This window comes from Mycteria americana, chromosome 14, assembly GCF_035582795.1.
Source record: "Mycteria americana isolate JAX WOST 10 ecotype Jacksonville Zoo and Gardens chromosome 14, USCA_MyAme_1.0, whole genome shotgun sequence".
Classification (NCBI taxonomy): domain Eukaryota; kingdom Metazoa; phylum Chordata; class Aves; order Ciconiiformes; family Ciconiidae; genus Mycteria; species Mycteria americana.
The window spans coordinates 10,575,496-10,594,559 of record NC_134378.1 but is presented as its reverse complement, the minus strand read 5'-3'; the positions used below and the strand labels follow the sequence as shown (position 1 = coordinate 10,594,559).

General features: G+C 39.5%; 1 protein-coding gene across 7 annotated transcripts in view; it reads right to left on the bottom strand.

Moving 5' to 3' along the window:
* Positions 1-19,064, bottom strand: part of TSHZ2 (teashirt zinc finger homeobox 2) — a 233,804-nt gene that overhangs the window by 145,552 nt on the left and 69,188 nt on the right. The gene's annotated exons all lie outside the window — the stretch shown is intronic.

Below are 19,064 nucleotides of genomic sequence, written 5' to 3'. Positions count from 1 at the left end.
ATAGGAGAAGAAATGATCACACCAAAGAGCAGCGATTGAGGATGTGATGTAGTGAAATTACTTGGCCAACAGATACGTGCTATTCCAACCGGAGGAAATCAAGGGGAGAGTATGGTGGGGGTCCAATGGGCCACTGTCAATTTTAAATAAAGATCAAGCTCTGTCTTAGTTTGAAAGCGTGTTTTTGTATCTCTCTGCCATGACAACTGGAGCAGCAACACAAGCTCCTCTATAAAAGGTGAGATGGAGGAGAGAACAACATGCAGTTGTGCCTGTACAGTGCAGGTCCCAACACTTGTTAGCACTAAAGACGCAACCTCTCAGCAGACCAACAGTGACAGAGGCTAGTGCCGGCTTGTGTGTCCTTTGATCTTAAGCTGCAACCAGCTAACTGCAAATCCATTTTATACCATGATGATAAATGAACTGGAACCAAAGATATGAATGACAGTAAACTGCAAGAAATTTAAAGTGTCCGAACCGACACTCTACATGGGTCCATTTATTGTTTGTACTTCAGTCCGGCCACACTCTGCAGTCTGCTCATTCCGGTTCAGAAGAAACATGACTTCATAATGAAACTTGGACTTAGACTGAATTGGAGCACCTGGGGCAAAGTTTCTTTTCTTATTCTATTTCCTGAGGATACAGCTGAGTGCGACTTTCTGGCTTCCACAACCACTTCTCCGTTTGAAACAGATGCAGTTTTTCACTAAGAAAGATAACTTGCAAGTAGAATTTCCGCTGCTATCCTTCTCCATTAGGAGAGAAAATTAAAATATCCTTCAAGAGGGAATATATAACAGTTCTGTAAATTTAACAAGGGGTTTCTGCAAGCACTGAAGAATATCCTGAAAACATACTACAGAACAGAACATTGTACGTTAGAAAAAAAGAATAACTAGGATAATGCCAAGAAAAAAACATTCTGTAATGTCAATATTGTTGCATCAGGATAGATCTAGCCAAGTATATTTTAAGCTTTGATCAAAACTGTGAATCTGTTGAGGCAGAATTCTAACCCCGTGTAGCAAAAGTCTGAAATTTGTAATGACAATTAAAAAATATTATGTTCCAGAGAGACCAAAAACCAAACAGAGATCCTGAGACAGCAGATAAAATTCACCAAACCAAGCAAGTGAGAGATGATCAGGTGGAGCCTTGAAACAGAATATGTAACAAAACCAAAAGGCAATCCTGGTTGTGAAGAGAAGAATTTAAAAGCACTTGGGGAATTTAGATGCCCACTTGCCATTGACTTTTAGTGAGGATTTGGTGTCAGATAGCTCTTTTTACCTTTGAGAATTTTAAGGAATGGAGTCACTTGAGAAAAACAGGACAACAGCAAACTGAACACACTGCAGGGTTAATTTTCCGCAATGTGCTAGAGATGCTGACAGACAAGCCAATGGGCCAACTGGGAAAGAACTGGGACCTGCACCAAAAATGTACTTGTCAAGTAGTTGCAGATTTTTTTTTAGCTGTTCTGGGATAAAATTGACGTGTTTTGACTGATGAATCATGAGCAAAGATTGCCCAGTGTGCTCAGTTTGAAATACCAGCTTCTACCTGTGTGTGCTGGAACACTCTGTTCTCTCCTCTGAGCATTTCTTTGGCAAATCTGTTCTTGAAGTAACAGCTAAGCACAAATCCTTCAGGGTGCAATCCTGTTCCTCTCCAACCCAACAGGGATTATACCACTGAATCCAGCTGGGAGCAGTAGCAAGCTATTAATAAGGAGACTTCACATATATCAAAATTTTGCAAAATAGTAATTTCTTCACATGTCCCTTGCAGCATGTTGGGACAAAGACATTTAGTGAAATGTGTTTGCTGTCATCCATTACACCTGCCAGTACGTGACATTAGCTATCAAAATAGATGACAAACGGCATGAACGTGGGGTGCCTGGTTGCTCCTTCTGTTGTTCCCAGACCTCTTTATCCCAACTAATTGTGCTTCTCTCCTCTTCCTTCCCCTTCAATCTCAGCACTTTCAGCTGCTGTGGAATATTGATGGTGATAACTCCAGGTTCCGTCAGACTGAAGATGATGGTGGCAGCTGCATGGGCTTTCAGGCTCCTCCTTATCCCAGTCAGTGTCATCGTGTTTTTATTCACTTACAGATCCCATAAATGCTCATACATAACTGCTGGCATTAGGGTCTTATATTTCTGTCCCTCCTAGAAGTTACAGGAGGACAGGGAAACTCACACAAATAGTCCTGTTTTAAATTTGAAGCAGCATCTAACCTCTTATGTTGGCTGTATTCACAATCTAGTCAGTGCCTGCCGGGCCTTTTAGCATTCACTGATGTTAGATGTACTAGCAAAATTGCTAAAAAATAACTTTAACTGCTTTTTTTTCCCTTTCTCTTTAATGCCTTATCTCAGGGCCTCCTGCCTTTGGTATCCTTTCCTTGAGGCCTTCCTGCTTAATATGGTTTTAAATTCATCTTAATTGCAAGATGAGAATGCAGAAACATACTGTGGGGTCTGACTTCTGTTGGAGAGGCTCTTCTGGCTCCTGTTCAGGAAAAAGCACACAGACATGTTTTGTTCATCTAAGCAAGGATCCTAATGGGATCATTCATGCCTCAGTGAGTTCCTCAGGTAAACACTAGCTGGACCTTAGTAGACTTTTAAGCTTGGTAAAGTCCAGTCTCCTCATGTTCACAAATATACAGGGAATTAGCTAGCTCCAATTGTAGATAGCTAACTACCTCAGCTCCTTGTTCAGTTGAATTAATACATATATGTATGAATTTTACTGAACCTAATGGCTAAACAAAAGCAATTGAATGGCAAGTATCCAATCAAAAATATTTTGTAAGTATAAAAAGCATTATGTCATGTCAGCAGAGGATCCTACAGAAGTAACACGATGTGATGTGACACTACTCAAGCAATGTAATATAACATGGCACCACCAAGTAAGCAAAAAAAAGCCCAAACATTTTATTTTTAGCTGAGATGCTCATTACCGTCCAATGTCTGATCTGAATGTTTTTTGACGGACTTAAGTGGAGTGAATTTGGCTGATGTCATGGGTTTAATAGCTATTTGAATTATCCCAGTCTTCTAGCAGCTCACTAAATTTTTAATCTTTTCTGTTCACTATGAGGACAAAAAAAGTCTCTCTTCTAAAATAATGGCCTAAAATGCTGTCATTGCACACTCTAAATGCTACAGCATTTGGACCAGACCTCTCTAATATATGTCACTCAATGGTACATTTTTAAAAGCTTTGTGAGATTTCCAACAGCCACAAGAGAAGTGGAAAACTGTCGCCTGGTCCTTGTTCCTCAGAGTAACCTGTGGCAAACAGAGCTACACAGATGCAACACCAGCTCCTTAGCTAAAAGCAGGCTTGAGGGATTAGAGACGCAATGCACTGATACGTACAGATGAGATTACAGCACTCAGAGTGCTGGAGATCACAGAGCGAAAGAAATAATTTGAGGATGCATTTCAAGGGCCACAGGGATTTCTTTCCAAATCCCAGTTGCCCCGACCTGCTGGGAACAGCTCTCCACCAGGTTTTACAAGACATGGCCTCAGATCTAGCAGGAGAAAATAATAAAATGTGAGGGTGGAAGAAGGAGGCGGCAAACTTCTGGCTTTCCGTGAAATGTCCAGTAGGCTCCAGCATGAAGTGCTAGCTCAGCCCTCAGTTCGTATCAGCATTACATCCAGTAGGTTCTGGCATGTAGCGCTTGCTCAGCCCTCGGCTCATATCAGCATAAACACTTCATCACAGCTGACACGCTGATATGCTAAATGAGTAAGTGCGGTGCACAAAGAGGTCACAGAGAAGTTAACTAAAGGGATTATAAGGGACAGTCAACACACTTCAAAAAGAAAAAACCTGATAGGTGCAGAAAACATGGTAAATGAGCCCGAAGAATGCAAACCCTCCGCCGTGCACTCCATTACAGCCCTGACAGTCCAGTTCCAAACAGTTAAATATGAAACTGTCAACAAGGGCCTGTCTTAATAACCAAACTTGAGGCCTTTTATCCTGGAAGATTTATGAAGTAATTTTAAAGAGGCCCAAGCAAACATCTGTCAATAAATTGAATGCCGGCTACAGGATTTACAAGCAAGACAAGAATTTCTCATTAAGTGCACATTAGCACTGTGGGGATCATAAATAGTAAGAGGGCAGGATGCTGAGCCTCTCAAGCTGTCATTAAAACACTGTCTAAGAACTAATGAGGAAGTGATGGAAGGATACTAATGATCCCTCAGGCTCCTTTCATTCAGCAGTGAAAGAGGAGTGTGCAATACAGAGTTTCAGTTTGCCACGACCGAAGGTCTACGGTACAGTAGAGGGGTTTTCAGAGAACCTCCCAGCCTCCATTGCTGCAAACCCACCAGCTGCACATGGACCCTGAGTGCTCACTGGTGGACCAGCAAAGACATCATCATGAGCTCTGTCCTCCAAATCACATGAAGCTCAGGGTAACAAACAGAAAGGGCAAGTGCTGTGCAAGTCCCAGACACTGCTGTGGGCCCGTAGAAGCTGTGTGGGTTATAGCAAGTAGATTTGCAGTGCCCTGCAGGTGAAATAGTAATTTCCATGTGGAAAATAACTTGCAAGTGATTATGAGCTTCTATATTGAAAAAGGGGGTTGCAGGACTAGATTTCTCTTACTGCCCCCATCTGAGCAAAGACATGGAGTCTGGGAACGGGACCTCAGCTCTCAGCCTTTCCAAGGAGAGAGGCAAAGGTCTGTAATAACCACTGGAGGATCGTAGGTGGCTCTGGTTCCCCAGAGCTACCATTAACGTCATCAACAAATAGATCCCTCACAACCTCGGTGGCAAGCTGAACAGAGGGCCACACATTGCAAAGGAGGTGGCCCACTTGCCACCACAACTCTTCCTTCTTCGAAAGTGGAGGCAGTGCCTCTTCTCCACTCTCAGCCCATTTTAGGGAATAAGGCATTCAGATGGTCCCCTTCTCTCCTGGGGAAAAGGTGGAGCTTTTCTTTTAGTCTCCCATGTAAGTTTGATTGAGTTTACACATGCCTGATGGTACTTCGGAATGCCTCATTCAGAGGATTTGTGCTTGCTGAGAACCCAGCTGTGTCTGTGACCTTCCGTATGAGCTGTGTTTATCTATTTACACACAGAAACATGTGTGTAAAACTATGCCTCTAGTAGGGCCAACCTATGATGTACACAGACATTAATCGAACGTCTTACTGTCATGTTCTCTCAGCTGATAAATGTCTGATCATGTCTACAAAGTGCAGAAATTCCACAGTTTGAGACCGTGGATGGCTCAATAGCCCAATAGTTAGGGAACGCATTAGGGATGTGGGAGACCTGAGTGTGAGTTCCTGTTCTTCTGAATTCAGAACATGGACTTGATGTTGATCCTATCACATTCCTGATGACTGCACCTCCATCACATTTCTGGCTCTTCTATACCCCCCTCCCCTTCCTTTCTGTGTGCTTGTGACCAGAAGCTGACATAATTTTCCTGGTGACATCTTGGTCAGAAATGACACATTTTTGAGCCTTACTGTCAACAAATCTGTTTGCTGATGAAAAAGAAAAAAAGTCTTTTAGATTGCTCTGTTTTCTACCAAGATGGGAATCTTCCCCTTGCTGTGACCCTCTGTAGCATAAGGACCAAAATGATTACTGGGACATAAAAAACCTATTTCTACCAATAAGAATTATTTCTTTGGGTCTACAGCACATTAGCACTTAAACTATAATGTAGTTACATTTTTTCCTATAATAGATGTTTTTACATGCTGTTGGTGCTGTGGATATATGCCTCTTTCTGAGACTTTTGTCTGCAGAAGAAATCAAATGAACATAACCAAAGTGCACATTAGGAGAAAGACATTATATTAATGAGTAGTAGCACATATCAACAAGTTACTAGTCAGTTAAAAAACTCATTCAAAAGGAATATTGTAGTTAAAACCTTTAAACATGCAGCTTTTCAAATGAGTTTGTCCATAAACAGTAACTGTTAATAACTTCTATTTAATAGAGAGTTCTTCCACAACAAAATTAACTCATAAAAAGACAAACTTTAACTTTTCCAGTAAAAGATAGTGAAGACAAATTCATTTCAGTGCATTCAGCAATTACATGAACATTCACACTCTAGACCAATTTCCTCCCAATACTGGAAATTTAATGCAACCCAGGGAAGTAAATAACCTGTGTACAAAGGGTTCAGAACCGAGCCTTTCATTAAAACAATAACAGCTACAAATACCTGAAATAAATAATGGGAAAATGTTATAAGCTATATGCAGTGAGTCATTTTTTCATCTATATTATTCTCTGTAACTCAGGCTATATTCAGATGGGCTGTTTTCCAATACTTTCATTAACACTGAATCAACCAACAGGATCAATGTATTTAACTACTAGTCAGTGCAAGTCAGGATAGAAATTTCACCCAATCTAATTAGTCCTTGTGATGTTATGGCAAGTATGGAAATGTATAATTACAGTGTAATTACACAGGCACTGTAAATTCAGTAAGTTGTAAATTCAAGGCTAAATTTCAAAATTAGGTCATTTGAGTAGGTTCAAAATTAGGCAAAACCTGTTTGCTCATCCCTGATTGATAATTATGCTGTCACCTTCTCCAAAGCCAGGCATCTCTAAGGAGTATCCAGCTGTTTAATCAGACAAGCCGCCTGACCTGTATGAGGATGAAAGTGAACTCCCCAATTACGGACTGATGGTTTCTTCTGAAAACAATCACTTTGGTCTTATATGGTGTATAAGACTATTAGACAGCACCAGTGAGACTGTAGTAGTTGCATGGACTTTAGTCTGGGGACACTGCATTTTGACAGAATAGAGTAGACTTGTATTTTTATGTAATTCCACATGCTACATTAGATGGGACTGTGTGTAGAGATAGACATGGCTTGGCTTGCTTGTGGCCAAGTGTCACATAAAGTCTGACTACCCTAGTTTACCCCAGGTACAGAGGTTTGAACCTATTGACTGATTTACATCAGCAAGATTAGAAACCAATAACTACCCTTCTGCAGCAAGAAAAGTGTGCACTTTCAGTAGCAATCCTAAATCCTGATGCAAGGAAAACTCCTACTGCAGGGAGAGATCCATTTGTATCAGCGATGCAAACCAAAGGATTTCAAGAACATCTTTAAAAGCTACTAGGCTTAGGAATAGCAAGATGTAGTGGAGCTATACTTGCATGTGGTAGCTGTTGGCTGAATGCACGACGCATAGGTAAAGATATAGCTTTTAAAAAGCAATAAAGAAGAGTGTCTATTTTGATCTGTTCCAGTAAGGCCCACCCTGCTTTAAACATTTTTTTGTTCAACAAATGTTTTATGGGGAAAAACGCCTACGAGCTTCTAAGCACACATCCATCTGCTGACCCAGCTGTGGATACTAATATACATAATGGAAGAGAAATTTCCTGTTACAGATTCTTCTGTAAACTGCAGATCTTAATCCTTTGTTTTAGATACTGATTCAACAATTTTAACATCAATAATTAAACAAAACAAATTCATTTATTTCACCAAGATCTCAGGCAATGAGTTCTGAATGGAAAAGAAAAGGAAGCTTTCTTTTTTTCCTTGACCTTTTCAATGGAATAAAATTGATGGTGTTTTTAGGTAAGGATATTTGCATAAATATGGAAGGAAAGTAAGCTTTAATATTAACTTTATCTCAAGTATAGAAGGAAAAAGATTTTTATATTGATTTGCATTTATACTTTGTATTGTATTGTTATTATTAAGGGGTTTTAAAATGAGTAAATATAGCTTTTACCATTTTGAGCCCTCTTTAACTATTACAGTGGTGTAAAGGTGCCCTTAATCCCTATGAGGATCAGATCTTTTCATTTAAACATACACCTGGTTCATGGTAGCTGAACCAAATTTCTACTTATGAAAAGCAGGTCTGGTTTTATATCCAAATTTAGTTTAGTTGAATAAAAAAACAGGTGTTACCTTACTTTTTTTTACTATATATTAATGTTATCAGACTTGCTGACTCATGAAATTGAGGTTATAGCAATTTTAGCTATGCTGAAAAATTAATCTGTCATTTGAAGAATGCTGTATTTCTCGCTCTGAGTGCTCCTCTTATGCTATCCGCATTTTTGGCTGTGGAAGTTTTTGGTGGTGGAGTGATGAATATCAGACCATCCACTTTTGCTTCCCCTGAGTTTCTGAGATGCCTTTTGCTGTTTGTGGTAGGTGAAACATCAAAAATTCTGGGGCTGGAGTTCACATGTACTCATCTTAACTATCTCCCTGATTTTGCAAGTTGGGCTAAAATTAGTAGTTGGGGATTTCAAGCACTCCCAGTTCTGATTAGGCTGAGAACATGATCTTCTGTAGCACGTTAGGTACTTCTGCTTCTGTCATTAACTGAAAACCAGAAGTAAAAACAATTACATATTATCTTTCCTGAATAAAAATGTCAGAAGCAGGGCCATTCAGTGGGTCATTTCACAGATGCATGGATGTTCTCCCCACCCCGGACCCCAAGGCTGCAGTCAGAATTTAGTCTTGAAAATTGCTTCTGCGCTGACTTCTCTTCTTCTGATGTACTTCTAGCTCCTTCTTCTGTAGCACAACAATATTAACTCTTCTCTGGCTTTCACATATATTCTCAAGAAAAAACTTGCCTACTTTTGGCTCTCACTGCATTACCAACAGCTAGCACTGTTGTTTTGGAGAGAAATAGTTGCATTAATGACTTGGGGAGCAGAGGAGACGCACAGGTGTCTGTACATACATGTGTTTCACTCAGCTCCTCCATTACTCTAGGCTTTGAACATTTCCCTTATTGCAATAAGGAGGCCTTAGAGGCTCCATAGTATAAAGGGCTCTTACTGGTTGTGTTTTACCTCTGTAACGCATATCTACCCTCTATCTAAAGTCCAAGTGTATCTTCTTGATCTATTTACACCACAATGAACACTATGAATATTTTTTATTTTTGCTAATGCCTTGCTGGGCTGATGAATAAAATCCCATAGACTCTAATAAACCACAGAAGGATAATTTAGAATTATGTCCCATGGAAAGCTTCAGTAAATAATAAAAGCATAAATATACCAGCAAGCTAATGTTATCCACTGCGGGAGACATTTAGAAATGACAACCTACATCTGTGCACAAGAACACATGTTCAGTTGTGGATATCTCTTTGCATTCACATATGTGATTGAAGGTACAAATTTAGAGCCTGCTCTATGCCCACATCATCATTACGCTCTAGTTTCCACACTACAAAGATTTACTCGTGTTTGTTAAACTTAGGTGGGTATACTTTCTTTCCTATATTAGTCGAGTGCAAATGAATGAACAGAAACAGATTAAATGGCAACTCTAATTAAGCAGCTTATATGTCACGGCATACTAACGGCAACATATTGTTTTAGCTACTGCAAATTATCAGTACTAAAGTTCTTTAACTGGTAGTCTAAATTTCCTCATTATTCTGGCTAGGGACAAAAGATTAGACAAAGAAAGAAGAAGGGCAAAGGTGCCTGATTACAAACAATGCTTTAATGAATAATAATGTTCTGCATTTCTGTGCTGTTTCCCAGACCTTCACGTCTCAGGTAATGCAAATCCTCAGGCTTCAGTTAGCTCCAGCAGAGCCAGTTCCCACCTGTGGAGGAGCAGGGCTTTTCAGTGGCGATAAATTGAGCTCCACAAGCAGGAAGGGCTGTTTGGCGCTTTTGATCTGCGTGTGTAGACGCATAGGCTGTGCTCACTGCTATAGGTTCAGAAAGCTTTTTCTACAGGTCAGGAAACAAGGGTGTAGTGAGGAATATGTCGTGTCTCAGGTCAGAAGAGCAATAAGTGGAAGGAAGAGGTTTCGAGCCCAGCAGCCTTGGCTCAGGTCTCCTCTCACACGTTTTCTTTGCCTTCTCCTTCCCTCTCTCTCTCTGGATTGCTATTGTCTGTCTCCAGATTTCCACAGCAACAAGAGCATAAAATTCACTATCTGGCCTTTAAGGAGCTTAATGGGGAGACCTTCAGTGCGCACAGTTGTTCTGCTTTTAACTTATTTTTGCAAAGCAGGTATATTTCCAACCAAGAATTAGAGAGAGTGGCCTCAGGCTAAATTGCAGGGAGTCCCAAATGAGTGAACCCTTTGAGGGGAGAATCACTGAAGAAGAAAATGAAGATGACAAGGCTGTTGCTTCTTAATAAACATTATCACATTTTCACCATGCATTATTTATTACTTTTCTTTCACTGATTTATGTTCTAAAACATTTAATCTAATATGTATAACTATACATACATATATACATATATTTAATTCTCTTTTTTTCCCCTAAACAAATCTCAAGTTATGAGTTCCTTCTTTGTTTTTGCATTGTTAAATTAACATGTTAATCCTGGAAAATTTTTCTTCTTTTTCCGATCAGGATATAAATATGGTTAAACTAAAGGCATTCAATTGAACGCTGTAATGTTATATGTTTTCCAAAGTTAAAGATGGAACATTGTAATCAGTCCTAATGTTTCTATCTGTGTCTATGGTTTCTCTAACCTTATTCTCTACTAGCAGTTTCATTCGCTTGTAACCTGCTTTTATGTGAGGACACGGGGAAGATTATTAACATCTTTTGCAACATACAAAAGACGTAGTATATGAACTCTGGTCCCACAATGACCAAGGGAAGAACAAGGCTTGGATGACTCCAGCCTTGGAATACTGACTTGGAATACTGACTGACTGTCAGTAAGAGGAGCTTATGCAGCCCTCCTGAGCTCGAACAAAGCCTTGCCTGAGACTTGGAGAAATCCACAGAAACTCACAACCCTCCTGCCTAAAATAGAGAGAAGACTAGATGGGACTGGAGTCATCGTCATAAGGTGGTCTGACAAGGGTGGTGAAGCTTATGTGCCATATGTAAATGCTGGAAGGCATCATGCATATAAACAAAGCGGCAGCCGGCAGCAAGGCAAAGCCAATCCTCTGCGTTGCTCTGACTCCTTGTCTGCTCACAGGCTATTTCACTGGGACTCCTTTCTGCACGTAAGGCAGTAGGACCAAAGTCCTGTTTTTGCAGGGTTGTGCACGTTGGAGAAAATTGCTTGTGGTTACTTCAGCAGTGCTTGGAAGCGGTGCAAAAGGTCAAATTTTCCAGCACAAGATCCTCCTCTCTCTTATTTTACTTTATGGTCAGATAGACTATTTTTATTTTGAGATCTGCTGCTGTCCAGTAAATATATAACTTTGTTACTAACCAAGCCTGCTCCAGAATGATACCTTTGTGGACACTAAAAACAATTTAATGGCATGTCACAATAGCAATTCACTCTGCTAATAGCCCGGCTCAATAATACTATATTGCATAAACCTCCTTCAGTCTTCTGACAAATAATTCACCTTTATGCACTCTGCAGCAAGCTCCATTTCACTAACAAATATATTTCTCCCCTATACCTACAAATAAATATCCAGCATCTTCTTACTGTAACATCAGCTGTTCCTTTGCATGAGGTCAGCGGTGCCATATTTCTACCACGAATCACCTATCTCCATCATAGCCTTAGAGACTATCAGTTTTTAACTGGCACATCAAATCATAGAGAAGGGTGCAGGGAATAAAATCTTGGAAAAAATATGTACATTTTGATATGTCTCACAAGCAGCAGCAGTGAAAAGTTTAAATACTCTGTATGTCAGGGCAGCCTTAAACAAATGTTTATGGGCTTTGCTTTTGCAAGCATAAGTATTTGGGTAAGCACAAACCTCAAGATGTCTCTTGCTTAAAATGCAGTGAAAACTCGCAGAGCAGGCAGGCATCCTCCTGCCATCCTGCTTCCTTCATTTCTTTTTTAAGGAAACTGCCTGCTCAAGGAGAGATCTGTTGGGTCTACTGCACAATATGATAAAATACTTCAAGGCTGCTTCACAAGTTATTTGGGGTGAATTGTTACCTTGATTTGGGGACGGAGCTCTAAGTGCTCTTTTAAAGCCACAGCTGGCTCTGAACTTTGGGATTGGCCAGCTTAAGGTACTCTGTAGACAACATGTCCAGATATCCCCTCCATGACTGACACAAACACTCCTGGAGGATCAGTGGCTTCATATGAAATGAGTTTAATCTTCTTCTCAGTCTACTTCCTGCTCCAGGTTAGGAGAAATTCTTAGTGCTGGTTTATCAGTCACAGCAGTGAGGATTCAATGGGCCTAGGGAATTAACTATCTTGTGATGATTCTCCCCAAAATCTTATAGTATATTGGGGGGTAGTGCGGATGATATGGGTATTATAGCTTCCTGTACTGCTACTGTTCTATAAATTAAAAATTACCTTTTACAATGTCTGAGTTCATGTTAAAAGACAGAAAAGAAAAAAATAAATGCAAGACTTACAGGTACAAATACAATTTCTTCTATATTTTTATTTTGCTATGTTATCAGCTTACACTTAGTATAAATTCCTCCCTTCCTAGAAATGAGACTCAAGTGATGTATTTAGAAATAGGATCAGCTATCAAAAGCTATTTTTTTTCAAATGCCCATGTAGAATCTGCTAAAAAACAACTGCATCCTGTTTCTTTAAGAACTACTCTAAAATGCTACGGTAAAAAAAGGCCATTTTTGTAGAAGAAACTATTTGTATCAAATATCATGAGAAAATAAGTGCATCATGACAATTTTGAACATCTTTTATGATTTGATTGTCAGTAACGAGGCCCACAGGAGAGTGATAAATGTGCAGCACGAAAAATATCTATTTCACTTAGATAGCAAATTATGCAACTCAGTGCTTGATAGCACTTGGCAAAATACAAATGTAGTTGAATGGAATTGAAATTGTTGCTCTTTGCCTAAGACACAGGTAATATCACCAGGGGTCCTGTCTTCAGATATTTATAAGAGCTAAGAGTTTAAGTAATAGTAGCAGTAATACAAAATTACCTTTAAACATTGAAAACATTTTTACTTTGTTACAGGGTGTAATTTACACTTTTTCTCTAATGGCTTACATACTGAAAATGATATACTAATGCAATTTTTCAAATTTAGTTACCTTTTTGTGTTCTAAAATTATATGCTCTCTCTTTTCCCTGTTTGTCACTTTTCAGATTCCATTTAATTCCATGTTCATAGAGTTTCATAATTTATCTACTTGTCATAAAAGTTTTCTAAACTTTTAAAAATACAAAATACTCCCAATAAACTCTGACAAAAATGCTTCCAGTTCAACTTTCAGAAATTTTTCAATTTTGTTTTGAACTATTACCATACATTTTGTTGTTGCTGTGAGATTTTTCATACAGTGACATCAAGCAAGGGAAGGAAAAAATGATCAGAGAAGAGATTCACTCAAACCATTTATATTAACCTGTCTCTTCACTTATAGATTTATATTCCTGCTTATCCTGCATAGAAGGATAGGAAGATAAATATAAGAAAGTGCTGTATAGCTATGTCTTAGCACGGGATGGGAAATGAATTTCCTACCCTGTGAGAACTTTCAAGATTTTAAAATCTTCCTTCTCCCAAGTCATGAAGAAAAGTTTATGTCATCGGCTAATTAAAAAAAGATCATATTAACTGAAGTGTTTAGTTTTGATCATTTCAAATCACTTTCTCCCAGTGCTGATGTTTTTACATGTTCATTTATTTGTTTTATAGGAGTTTTTCTTCCAATTATCTTGAATTTTGAAACCAAGAGCTGTTTCTGCTCAAGCAATGTGAAAACAGACTATTTTGACAGGATGCCTCTTTAAGACTTTCAAAATTATATTTCTCTAACCAAACCTTTTCACGCAAATAAATTATGTTTCAACATGTCACCCAATGAAAAGTTTAATCCACAAAATCTAGATTATGTTTACTGTGCCTCTCTCTTTCTTCCTAACCATTTCTAGTACTGTTTGAGTCCTTCATGACCATGACACCAAAAAAGTAACAGGAATTGATCAAATGCTGACTCCTTATTAGGAAATCTTTTGGGTCAAGGATCCAGGGGAACTGTGAGAGGGGATGAGGGTTCCTCCCTCTTGGTCCTCTCTGTCCCCTCCTCTTCAGGGTCTCAACTCTTGCTGGAGGGCTTGGGACCACCTTATAGTAAGGTGATCCTTGGCATATCACTATGTCCTCCTCCCTCCTTCACCTCAATGTGGCAAGAAACTCTATCCCTCATCTTGCACCCCATCTTGTATCCGCTCACTTCCCAGGACCCCCAAACCCAGTGATCCCCTCACACTGCAAACAGGATGAGCTGAATTTGGGACAGCCGGGGAGCCCCAGCCCCTGCCCATGCCCCTGGCTGCTGGAGGAGAAGACGGAGCCAGTGTGGAGAATGGGGCCAATGCAGATCACGTGACCTGTAAAGAGGGGCATGCAGTGCTTCTACTGGTATCTAATAATTTGGAGGGTTTTTAGCTTTGTGTGTTGTTTGAATCATGATGCTGTCACTGGGTCATGAACATTGCTGTTGGACACAGATGCACAAGCAAACGTGACCAGACAGCCATGTTGCACTCTATGTACCTCTTATGTGAAAATGCTACCAAAAAAAAAAAAAAGAAAAAGATTAATTGCAATATATAGTAGAAATACAGGCTGAGACAAGTGAAATACAGGTTCTGACCATCTGCAGTTGTTAAAAGGCTCAATTCATATTGCATATGAGAAGAGGTGTTAGCCTCATAGTTCACAGCCAAATTTTAATGTGGGTAATTCCCTGCATTCCCCTAAAAATTTCAATTTGACACATCGTTTTATTCCTTTTGGCATTCACTCTTGCGTAATGTTGCTCTGCTCTGTTGAACAGTTGCCTTTTTCACCTTACACATGACTTTTCAGCAATAATGGACAATGTTATTGTCAGGTCCTAAAAAATCCGTCACCTGCATCTTTTATTGCTTTGAATAACTTTGTCTGGAGTCCAGGAGAGCTTTCATGTATTCATATCTGTTATTCTTATCTTTCTGGCATCAAATTACAACTTCCTGGGACCTTTGTCTGGCGCTACGCCAAATAAGGCAGGAAGCTATGCATTCTCTTTTAATATTCCATTTCTTTTTCATGTAACTGTAAACTTATAACATAAGATCCCAGAAAACTAAGGAGTACTTAAGAAGCCTAAAAAGCTGATAGGTAATTACTGGGATTAACAAAAGCACCATAGAACTAGGAATCAAAATTCCTAAAAATTGCAATCCCAACAAACAATCATGAATGAAAATAGGCAGCAGTATTTTTATGAGAACATGTATACAAGTGCCTAATGCAGTTGTAAATAAGGCATTTAAATGACTAGGGTATTTGCAACCCCTATGAAACTCTCATGGGGGAAGCTGTTGACAAATTAAAGCCGCTATTACATTAGCTTTTGTATCCTAAACACATCATTAGGTGGTATTTCATGGCATAAAACTCTTACCTGCTTAAAGATTGATTTGAAATGGATGACTCTTACAAGAATATACAGTCCCTTTGGGTTAGAGCTGGGAGGATCATTCGGAATAAATTTATTAGCTGAAAATGGTTTTGTTTATTCTGTCTGAAAATACTTCATTTTCTTAAATATTCTCATAGTTATAAATAAATACTCTGTTGAAAGTATTCACCAGGTGATTACTATGGATACTTTAGTTTACTTTTGAGCAGTTTGTTCCATATCTCAAATATTTCAAATGCAGATATTTATGATTGGATTTTTTTTTTGCCCTCAGACAAGGGCAACCTTTCAAACCACATTCCAAGTGTCAGGACCTCTTATTTTGCATTTAAATTTTTTTTGAGCAAAATGCTGCAATATTAATTTTAAAAGAGCACATTATTGGCAATCCAACAGAAAGCTCCTGAAGATCAGAATAGTTGATGGTCTTTTTGTCAAAACTTTAGTCAACATACGAGTATTACCAGGGGATTCAAAACAGATATTTTGTCCTGCTAACAGTGCTCTGCTCACAGGCACTTTTGTTCATGTCAAGAAGGGACAGCATTTAGGAGAAGACTGCCACTGTCACCAAGACAAACAAATATCTTGAGTTTCCTAAAGGACATGACATCTCACACTTTCACTTACTTACATTATATGCCTCTTTTCTAAAATAATTGCAGCTAAAAAGTCCAGTAGATAGTGTCACTTGAAGCTTTTAGAAAAAAAAAACCCCTCTTTGAAATAACATTTAAGATCGACTTTAAAATTCTCTTCCCCAAACACAAAGGAAATTTAAAGTTAAAGCTGAAAATCTGGCTGGAAACCATGTCCTTAAATCAACCTACCTCTCCTTAGCTTTGCAGGGAATCTCACACACTGTACTAATGCCATATGTGCCACAACACACAGGAATAATGGGGTGAGCTGAGGACAGTGTCACACCATACTGAGTTACTCTTAATTCAAAATTTCTTCCTTGCTTTTAAGAGGGTAGCTTACAACCCTGCCAAAATTGCACATTTTTTTTTTAATATACACAGTGAAAAAAAATGCAGCATGAGAGCACACAACTTCTGGAGATAAAAACTGAAAGAGTTGCTGAAAGTGGGATGAATTTACCTTTCAAATATGTGTAAACTGGATAAACCCTGAAGAAAGTAAAGGAAGCAATGATAACCTGACAAGGAACAACAGATCTGCACATCAGAAAAAGCCCCAGATTTTTAACTCCCCAGACAACCCCTAAATCAAATCAAGATATGAATTTGAAGCTTCTCTGCCTCAGAACTGAATGGCAGTCAGCATTTAGGGATTGATTTTACTAGATACTAGCAGCAGAATGGAAAATACAGATAGTCTTTGAAACACATGGTATATAGCATTTTAATTACTCCTGTGCAGACTTCAGCAGTTTCAGTTTATGAGGCTCCATGGGAAAAAAAATAAAATTCTGTTGTTTGATTGTTTCCATTCACTTGGTTTTTGCACCCTTTTTGCATTTCCCTTGACGTGTTTTTCAGTAGAGGTGAGCAGATACACAATGCTGAGATCAGAGCCCCGCTCTTCAAACACCCTGAAAGTTCAGAGGAGGTCAGAGCTGCGAGGTGGCCCTTTGTAGGGGTGGGAACAAACTGCTCAAATCGGTCCCGTTTCGAGGTGCAAAGCAGATTCTGGGTCTCAAGCGTCACTTCAACCCAGATTCACTTTCCACTTGAAGTCATAATTCTGCTCCAATTTACTTTTTGTACAGACAAGCTTCAGTCAAAACTTTGCCTAGATTTGAAGAAATGTTTGATACAATAGTTTCATCCAGCTCTACTTTCAACTGCTGATCTGAAAACCTCTTCCCTTACGAATCTTGTCTCACATTTTTTAACTTGTGTCATTTGATATTCAAGTTTCCTTCAAATTTAGTCTCATCTGAAGCAGAATCAAGCTTTCTCATTTCCTGGGAATGCATAGGTTATGTGACAAGATATACAAACAGTTTTGATCATCAGTAAAATTTACTGCTACACAATTCTGCAGTTTTAATTAGCAGTAAAGTGAAATGAAAACTCTGTTACAGTGTGATTAGAGCATGGCTTTACAAAACCTGGGAAGGGACTCTTGGGTGGTACTTCATCTAATGGATGGTATTTCTACATTTATTTATGGCAGTACAAGGGTGTAGGGAATTTGTTAGAAATACTTCAAACAAGAATTGACAGGAATATATTCAGTTTCTTTTTCTGACACATGAAGGGTAGCTTAACTTTTGTGTTGCATACCTTTTATGGTAAAATGTGTTTTTTCTCTTACTGCTTAACTGAGCAAGACTTCTTCCTGCTTCAATGAGTTTCTTCTCTAAGTTGCTCCTGCAAGGGCACCCCTGTACAATTTCTGCTGAGCTGATTGTATGATCCTTCATTAACTTGTAGTCAAAACAGGCTGGGGAGGCAAAGTGGACCTGGAGCAGATGAGGAGTGGCTCCATGAGACTACCTTTTATCACCGTGGTGGTCAGCGAAGATGCTGCCCGTGGGAGGAAGGCTGTAAGGCTGCGAGACAGGGCTGCTCATCCCACCCAGATCTATTTGGCAAGGGAGAAAGGGGACCTATGAGGAGCCCTGGTCATTTGCTGTCTACAAAATTTTCTGCAGGCTCACTTTTCCCACACTGGCCGCTGCTCTCAGCTCTCCAAAATACCTGTGTGTAACCTGTAGCAAAAAGCGCAACACACAAAGCACTGCAAAGTCTGTGGCCTGGTATAGTCTTGAGTATGCTGATGTGGATGGTGTGACCTGGCAGAAATTTGGGATCCTCTCCACTTGGCCCTAGAGGCTGTATAGTGCTTTGGAAATGTCCCATACCAAAAAATGTGCTCTGTTCAGATAGACTAACCTACTGAGCCCTATTGATCTGTGCTACTCTATGCAGAAGACCTCATAACTGGAGCTCAATCAAACTAATTTGGGGCAGCAATTTGATGGAAATTATATTACCTACTGCACTACAGTAAACAGGGCTTCTGTTATGTGGAGCAGAAACTGCTGAGAGGTGGGGAGGAGCAGGTCGTATGCAGGGAGAAAAGGGAGACAGCCTCATGATCCCTCTGTGCTGCAGCGCCTGGGCTGGGTGAAGCAGAAGTCCCCCTGGCTGTGATGAAAGAGGAGAGGATACTCAAGGGACGCTGTGCTACAAACAAATGATCTCACTACTAGCTCACTTTCTTCTTGTAGCGAACAAAAATCTGCAGAACGAAAAGCAAAGTCTGACTTGCAATCAATCTTCATTAAGAGTCAGATTCTTTCACTGCAGCTCTATAAACAGTATTTTTGTGAATTAAAAATAACATTGTGTTAATTACAGTTCTGCATTACCTTTTCTTGTTATGGCATGTTAGGCATACTCCTACTTTACAGAATGCCAATAACTCTTCACAATTTAGATTTCCTTTAGTGCTTCCACAGGATTACAGTTCCCTCCTCAGATAAAGGAACAAGCCTTTGAGATGATGGCACATCAAATATGCCCTTGTATTTGTATCTCCTGTTTTTCAGCCTGTGCCATATTGTGCACAAGCTGAAATGGCACAATACTCCACATCTGCCACCCACTTTAGAGTGCCATCTTTGAAACTGTCCCAAATTTTCTTCTCCAGTGACCTATCAATATATC